Source organism: Octopus bimaculoides, chromosome 30 (genome assembly GCF_046866305.1).
Source record: "Octopus bimaculoides isolate indiv1 chromosome 30, ASM4686630v1, whole genome shotgun sequence".
In the NCBI taxonomy this organism is placed as follows: domain Eukaryota; kingdom Metazoa; phylum Mollusca; class Cephalopoda; order Octopoda; family Octopodidae; genus Octopus; species Octopus bimaculoides.
In genome coordinates this window covers 15,807,022-15,815,578 of record NC_142957.1, presented here as the reverse complement: position 1 = coordinate 15,815,578, position 8,557 = coordinate 15,807,022, and the positions used below count along the sequence as shown (strand labels likewise).

The following is an 8,557-nucleotide window of genomic DNA, read 5'->3' as shown; positions in this document are numbered from 1 at the left end:
CTGTGGCCATGCTGGGGCACCACCCTGAAGGTTGTTTAGCTGAACAAATCAACCCCAGTATATCTTTTATTTTTTACTTGTTTCACTCATTGGACTGTGGCCATGCTGGGGCACCACCCTGAAGGTTGTTTAGCTGAACAAATCAACCCCAGTATATCTTTTATTTTTTACTTGTTTCAGTCATTGGACTGTGGCCATGCTGGGGCACCACCTTGAAGGGTTTTAGCTGAACAAACCAAACCCAGTATATCTTGTTCTTGTTCTTGTTTCAGTCATTGGACTGTGGCCATGCTGGGGCACCACCTTGAAGGGTTTTAGTTGAACAAATCAACCCCAATATATCTTTTATCTTTTACTTGTTTCACTCATTGGATTTTTTGCCATCAAATTTGATTGCAAAGAATTCAAACTAGATCGAAAACATCTATATTATTATTATTATTATTATTATTATTATTATTATTATTATTATTATTATTATTATTATTATTATCATTTCATTAACCTTATTGTTATTACATGTTTCTCTTTTGTTTTGGTTTGGATTTTTTCTTTTTCAGCATGTAAATGAACACAGCTCTGTGTGCCTTGATCGTAGGCGGCATTTTTTTGTTTTTGTTTTTTTGTTTTTCTTATTATTGTTGCTGTTTTATGTACATGCACGTACCCTACAATCTGTACTCTACCATCGGTCAAGTACTGGTGAAGTTTTTTTTTGAAATGTGTGACCCTGTGCCAATCTTCGGGAACCCCCTACTAATTGTTATTATAACGGCAGCAATAATGGAACCAGTAGAACCACCAGACAAAATATTTGGCAGCATTTAGAAATGTTCTGGGTTCAAATTCCAGTCAAGTTAAACTTTGCCGTGGGTTTTTGTTAGAAATTATCATTGTTGTCAACAGCATCATCAACATTATCATTATTATTATTGTTATTGTTGTTATTATTATTATTATTATTATTATTATTATCATCATCATCATCATCATCATCATCGTCATCGTCATTATTATTATTATTATTCAGTGAAAAACTGAGGCAGAATTTCTGTGGCTGAACACCCTTCCTGTCACCAACCCTCAATTGTTTCTAAGTAAGGTAGTATTGCCTCCAATATTTCCTATTCTATATACATATATATATGTAAATATATATATATATATATATATATATATATATATATATATATATATATATATATATAAATATATATATGTGTATACAATCCAAGAAAGTTAGGGGTTGTGAATCCAACCCGCTAAGGGATAGGCAAATTTACATAATACAATGTCTACAAGTTGATGAGTACCACATATTCCCCGGTCGTTGCCAGTACCGCCTGACTGGCCCTCGTGCGGGGGACACGTAAAAGCACCCACTACACTCTCTGAGTGGTTGGCGTTAGGAAGGGCATCCAGCTGTAGAAACTCTGCCAAATTAGATTGGAGCCTGGTGTTGCCATCCGGTTTCACCAGTCCTCAGTCAAATCGTCCAACCCATGCTAGCATGGAAAGCGGACGTTAAACGATGATGATGATGATATATATATATATAATATAATATAGGATAAATTCTTTATAAGAATTTATCAAGTAGTCAGCGTGAAAAAACCTCATAATGAAAAAATAACGAAAAGTTTCGTAATGAAAAAATTCATCGTTTCTTCATAGATATATTTAATTATATATAAAGGGCATTAACTGTGTATTAATGCCTCACGCTATCGAGGGACTAAATAAGTAAAAAAAACTACCACACATAAGTAACATATTTACCGAAAGCGAGGGAATGCAGCTTTTCAAAATTTATCTCTTAAAAACATTTAACTCAACGGTAGACCACTGGTTTCTCAATCAAATACAGAAAAAAACTGTGAACACGCAATGCATACATATAAATATTGGGAGCAGAGGAACTATTCAAACCCCCCAACAAAATAATAAAAGTAAACTTTCACAATTTTTCCCCAACATAATCATTAATCTACACCAGCTCCAATGTATCTCTAGAAAATTCCATAAAAAAAAGGTGTGAGACCAGGTTGGGGCTCAATTCCATTATTATACCTTTACAGTGTTTTCATACCAAAACTTTGGTACACCACCCCAAGTTCATGTGATTGTTGATAATTTGATTTGTTATATCGAAACTTGACATGGTCCTCAGTTTGTGTCTGGGGGTTAGGTTTTCCCATATCTGCCGCTGCTACTGCTGTTGTTGTTATTGTTGTTGTTGTTGTTGTTGTTGTTGTTGTTATTGCTGTAGTTGTTCTACTACTGTTGCTGCTGCTGCTACTGCTGCTTCATGCTGCCGTGGTTTTTGTTTCTTCTGGTAACATATCGACCTTGACTGAATAGACCTATGATCAAAGGCATTCCAGCCATGACCACCCTATCATACATACATATATATATATATATATATATATACATATATATATAGTCCAACCCATGCTAGCATGGAAAGCAGACATTAAACGATGATATATATATATATATATATATATATATATATATATTACATAATTATTGTATATACATATTTTATGTGATATATATATGTATACATATATGTGTGTATATATGTGTTTGTGTGTGTAATTTCCCGTTGTTTAATGGTCATTTTCATAGCATTTTTCGATGGCCAGATAACTGAAGAGATAATCACAGTGTGGGTTTCTGCCCCGACATCTGAAACTCGGAGCTTTATCATGGCTACCGAATAAGTGTCACATATTATTTGCAGATATATACATATATACATATATATATATATATATATATATATATATATATTCTACTCAAAATGCATCGCTTTAACTTGGTATCTCTACCTATAAAACGGATGTGATATCCTGGTTTTTTTTGTGTGATTTTTGCTACCCATGGTAACTATTAACATATTTAAATTGTCAAGGTTTTTTAAAACTGAGATAATATTAATATATACATAAACTAATATATATATATATATATATATATATATATATATATATATATGAACAAAAACATTCAAATGTTTACACTCAAAATAATATGTTACTATTGTAGGAAGGTTAAGGCCTTTGGGCCAACACCCGAAGCCATGGTATATGAGCTTCTGAAACGAATAACCTTTAAAGGTATGCTTTTTAATTCTTTGTCTGTTTCTTCGCATACTGTTATTTTCTATTATTTTTGGTGCCTTCCAGCGGTTGAGTTGAGATTTTAGCTCTCATTTCTAAATAGGTTGATGCTCATTGCATCCTTAAGGCTTCGTGGTAATGTTGTATATATATGTATATATATCTATATATATATATATATATATATATATATATATATATATATATATATATATATATATATATATAATATACATATACACATTATATATATATAAAACACACACACACACATATATATACATATATATATATGTATATATATTTGTGTGTGTGTGTATATATATATATATATAATATAATTTATATATGATATATATGTAATGCATATACAATATATATATTATATATTTGATATATGTAATGCATATATATTTATGTATGTACATATGTGTGTGTGCTTGTGTATACACACACACAACCATGCAAAACATCTATATACACACATACTGGAAAATAGACGTTAAATGATGGTGATATATATATATATATATATATATATCTGATGGATGCAAGTCAAGTATAAGGAATTCCAATTCCACCACTTGACTGTTCTCTTAAATGTGAGTAGCAGAGATGTTGCTTTTTAGCCCTGCTAGGGTCCTACACTTTTGCAAAGATGTGGAAACGATGGGCACCTCTTGCAGCCGGTGTTCGGAAAGCTTTTTACCCGTGCTCACCACATGCTTTTCATTCCATCATGATATTTTTTTCATTGAGTGTTTTTTGCCTTTCTTGACTACAGCCACACAAAGTTTTTAATACATAATAGAGTAGTAAAGACCAAGTGATGCCTGTTTTTGAACCTTTTGAACTTTCTAGCCTTTAAACTGGCTATACCCAGCCCAAACATTCTTCCTGTTTTGACATTCAAACCAGCCATGTGTAGCCTTTCATACCTACCCTACAACGTCACGCTAAAAACTAATCAATCACATCATTGAAATCTCAAAGCTATGAAGATAGTGCATGATTAATTCAAAACAAGGTCAGATCCAGCCTCTCACACCTACCCTACAATGTCATTCTAAAAGTAAACGATCGCATCATTGAAATCTCAAAGCTATGAGATAATGTATGATTAATTCAAAACAAGGTCAGATCCAGCCTCTCACACCTACCCTACAATGTCATTCTAAAAGTAAACGATCGCATCATTGAAATCTCAAAGCTATGAGATAATGCATGATTAATTCAAAACAAGGTCAGATCCAGCCTCTCACACCTACCCTACAATGTCATTCTAAAAGTAAACGATCGCATCATTGAAATCTCAAAGCTATGAGATAATGCATGATTAATTCAAAACAAGGTCAGATCCAGCCTCTCACACCTACCCTACAATGTCATTCTAAAAGTAAACGATCGCATCATTGAAATCTCAAAGCTATGAGATAATGCATGATTAATTCAAAACAAGGTCAGATCCAGCCTCTCACACCTACCCTACAATGTCATTCTAAAAGTAAACGATCGCATCATTGAAATCTCAAAGCTATGAGATAATGCATGATTAATTCAAAACAAGGTCAGATCCAGCCTCTCACACCTACCCTACAATGTCATTCTAAAAGTAAACGATCGCATCATTGAAATCTCAAAGCTATGAGATAATGCATGATTAATTCAAAACAATATGAAAATATGCATTACATTTGACAGGAAGATGAATGCTGAAAGGTAAGCTGAGTTATTTCCCTTGTCGACAGAGTTGTCTCCCTTGTACTATTTCCCATTTATTATTTCTAGGGCTGTTATTTCAATTGGAAAGGTGTGAACTTCACAAAACCTCATCTGTTTTTTCATATAATTTTGTCATTCTTAGCCTCAAACAGATATCTGAAATGAATGTGCCAAACTTAGATATCACATTAGTAATCTATTTATTTATTAAATTAATTATATGATTACAATATTTTATGTAGATTTCTCTTACTTGAATGTTTCCCCACCCCCTTTTTTTTTATAGTTGCATTTAATTTTTTTGATTTTTTCCTAAAAAAAAATCTCAAGGAGGTTTTATAAAGAAAATGAAAATTCTAAAGATTTCTGAAACAAAATTCTAGAAAAATTTTTCAGGAAATTCTAAACAAAATTTTTTTTTTTAAATAGTAAATTAGAAATTTTAAGAAAATTCAAAAATGAAGATTCTAAAAGATTAAAATTTCAGAAAATTCTGAGTAATTTTTAAAAGATTAAAAATTCAATTTTTTAAGAAAAAAGTCTGGAAAATTCTTAATGCAAAATCTAGAAAATTTAAAAGAAATCTTTAGAAAACTTTAAAAGCAAACAATAGAAATATTTATCAAGAATTTGTAGAAATTTCTTATTTTTTTTTTTTTTTTATATAGAAGTTTATGTACAGAAAATTTTTTTTTAATGTTGAAACTTCTAAATTTTTTCAAAATTCTAGTAATTGGGAATAATAAAATAAAATTCTAGAAAATGTTTGAAAGAAAATTTAGAAACTTTATTGAAAAAAAAAAAGAGCTCTTTTGAAAAGAAAATTTGATATTTTTACACAAGAGAAATTTTTTAAAAAGTTTTAAAAAAAATTAAAAATTGAAATAAAATATTTAATCTAAATCTTGTATTTTCTTTCGTTGTTTTTATACACACACACACATACATATGCAGGTATAGTGACCAGGGCTCTCATGGCTCTCCCTCTCTTTTTCGTTTGATTCGCCTCATTGAATCACTTGAGTCTCTCCCCTTCTCCACCTTTCATCACCTGCTTGACCACAGCCAACCAACACCCACGCTCACATTCTTTACTTGAACCACGTACCCACTTCTCTCTCCTCTTTCCACCCCTCTCACTACTACTCCTTGACCTATGCCAGCACTACAGACACCTATCACCCTTCCTCACATGCTCATATCACTTTCCCCCTCCTTCCCTCTCATCTGCCTCTCAAAAACAAGAAACAAAAACAACGTTCTGTTCTTCTCTTCTTCTTCCCTCAATTATTTCCTTTTCCCTGTCCAACTATAAAACTACCAATGTTTTGTCATTCACTCAGTATCTATGCTATTTCACCCTCTTCCCCAACATTTTCCTTTCTTTTTAGTCTTCTTTAGGGGCCCTTAACCTCTCAGACTTCATGTCTTGCAATTAGAACAGGAGTCCTCAACCATTTTGGATAACTATTTTATTCTGGTCGACCCCCATGGCCATTCCATGTTTAAAAACTAGTTTTATAGAATCTTCTTTCAAAACTCTTATTTTGTTTTCCACATTAACTTGTGTAGGTTGAACAATGTAGAATGGTAGAGAAAGAAACCTAGCTGTTTCGTGCAATACATACCAATACACACATCTAAAGCAGAGGTTCTCAACCATTTCTTATCTATGGACCCCTTTGATTACTATTTTATTCTGCTGGACCACCCCCATAGCCATTCGATGTTTAAAAACTTGTGGCTGTGTGGTAAGTAGCTTGCTTACCAACCACATGGTTCTGGGTTCATTCCCACTGCATAGCACCTTGGGCAAGTGTCCTCTACTATAGCTTCGGGCCGACCAAAGCCTTGTGAGTGGATATGGTAGACAGAAACTGAAAGAAGCCCGTCGTATATATGTATATATATATATATATATATATGTATGTTTGTATGTCTGTGTTTGTCCCCCCAGCATCACTTGACAACCGATGGAGGTGTGTTTATGTACCCGTAACTTAGCGGTTCGACAAAAGAGGCCAATAGAATAAGTACTAGGCATCCAAAGAATAAGTCCTGAGGTCGATTTGCTCGACTAAAAAGCAGTGCTCCAGCATGGCCGCAGTCAAATGACTGAAACAAGTAAAAGAGTATATATACATATATATACGACGGGCTTCTTTCAGTTTCCGTGTGCCAAATCCATTTTGATGGCTTTGGTCAGCCTGTGGCTATAGCAGAAGACGCTTGCCCAAGGTGTCATGCAGGGAGGGACTGAGCCCAGAACCATGTGGTTGGGAAGCAAGCTTCTTACCACACAGCCACCACAGACACACACACACACACACACACACACACACAATTTACATATATGAAGATACAAAACAATTAGTTGACAAGAGTTCAAAGGTGAGACAGACAAAATACCAATAATCAAACACACACACACACATACACACACGCACATACACATTCACACACACACACACACACACACACACTTCTATACACATATACATACACAACACATACATACACAATAGCTGACATACCACAGTGGTGACCGTCAATTTAACATATTCATAAACATACCGACACTATAACACACACACACACACACACACAGCTTCTGTTTCTTTCACACATGCACACACACCCTAAGACTTACTCTCACAAACTCTCTCTCCTTTTCATGCACACACAAACAGGCTCTCCAAATCCCTCTCTCTCTCTCTCTCTCTCACTCTCTTTCTCACACACACACAGCTCTCCCTCACTATCTCTTTCTCTCTCTCTCTCTCTCTCTCTCTCAGATACACATTGAAGATCTCTCCCCACACAAAACACTCTCCTCTCCTGCAAATATATACAGAGTACCTCTCTGTCTCTCACACACACAGGACGGATCTTTTTTAAAACAGGGGCCACATTTTTCATTAATGTTTTACGTAGTGTTTTTGGTACAGAAAGACTTTCAAACTTCGTATACTTATCTATTTTGTGTTATAGAACAGAAAAATATTTTTGCATTCGAATTTATTTCATGTAAAAAATTGTCTTATTTCGATAATTTCAACCAATCACTGACAAGTATTCAGTTGTTTATATTTACTCCTTTGGCTGATTAAGCCATAGCTTCGTTTTATTTGCTTTTTTCATTTTAAATTTGCTTTTTCATTTTCTTTTTTTTTCTTCGTTTTATTTGCTTTTTTCTTTTTAAATTTGCTGTTTTACCCTAACCCTAACAAGATCCCACAGGACTTCTCTCTCTCTCTCTCTCTCTCTCTCTCTCTCTCTCTCTCTCTCTCTCTCTCTCTCTCTCTCTCCCTCTCTTACAAACACACAGACCGTCACTATCTCTCTCTCTCTCTCTCAAACACTCAAAGGAACGTGAAACTCAGAGTAACAGTCTTTTGTTATATTTCTGCTGCTTTTAAATAAAGCATATTACTCTACCTCTGGTAATTGAGTACTCTTTTCTCCACCTTGTTTCACACTTATGTGCTTGCTCCGGTATATATATAGGTAAATGATAGGAATGCTTCAATATTTCAGGGGCAGTCTGAAGTATCCAAGCAACCAGGGGATGTTTAAATCCGAAGGCACTCCTGGAGATTACTTGTGTGGGTACCGTCTTCGTTAGAAGGTATCCAGAGGCAGGTAATTTATTGTTTAAACCGCAGTTTATAATTATAATAATGTGGAGAATAACCGTTCTCCACATA

General features: G+C 34.0%; 1 protein-coding gene across 5 annotated transcripts in view; it reads left to right on the top strand.

The window, feature by feature from the left end:
• The window catches only part of LOC106874992 (alpha-protein kinase vwkA), a 34,193-nt gene extending 25,906 nt beyond the window's left edge, over positions 1-8,287 (top strand). For all 5 annotated transcript variants that reach the window (XM_089346284.1, XM_089346283.1, XM_089346282.1 and 2 more), the window contains one exon: positions 1-8,287. This exon is cut by the window's left edge and continues 1,047 nt beyond it. The gene's annotated coding sequence lies outside the window, so the exon portion shown is untranslated.
• The last annotated feature ends 270 nt before the right edge of the window (positions 8,288-8,557 follow it).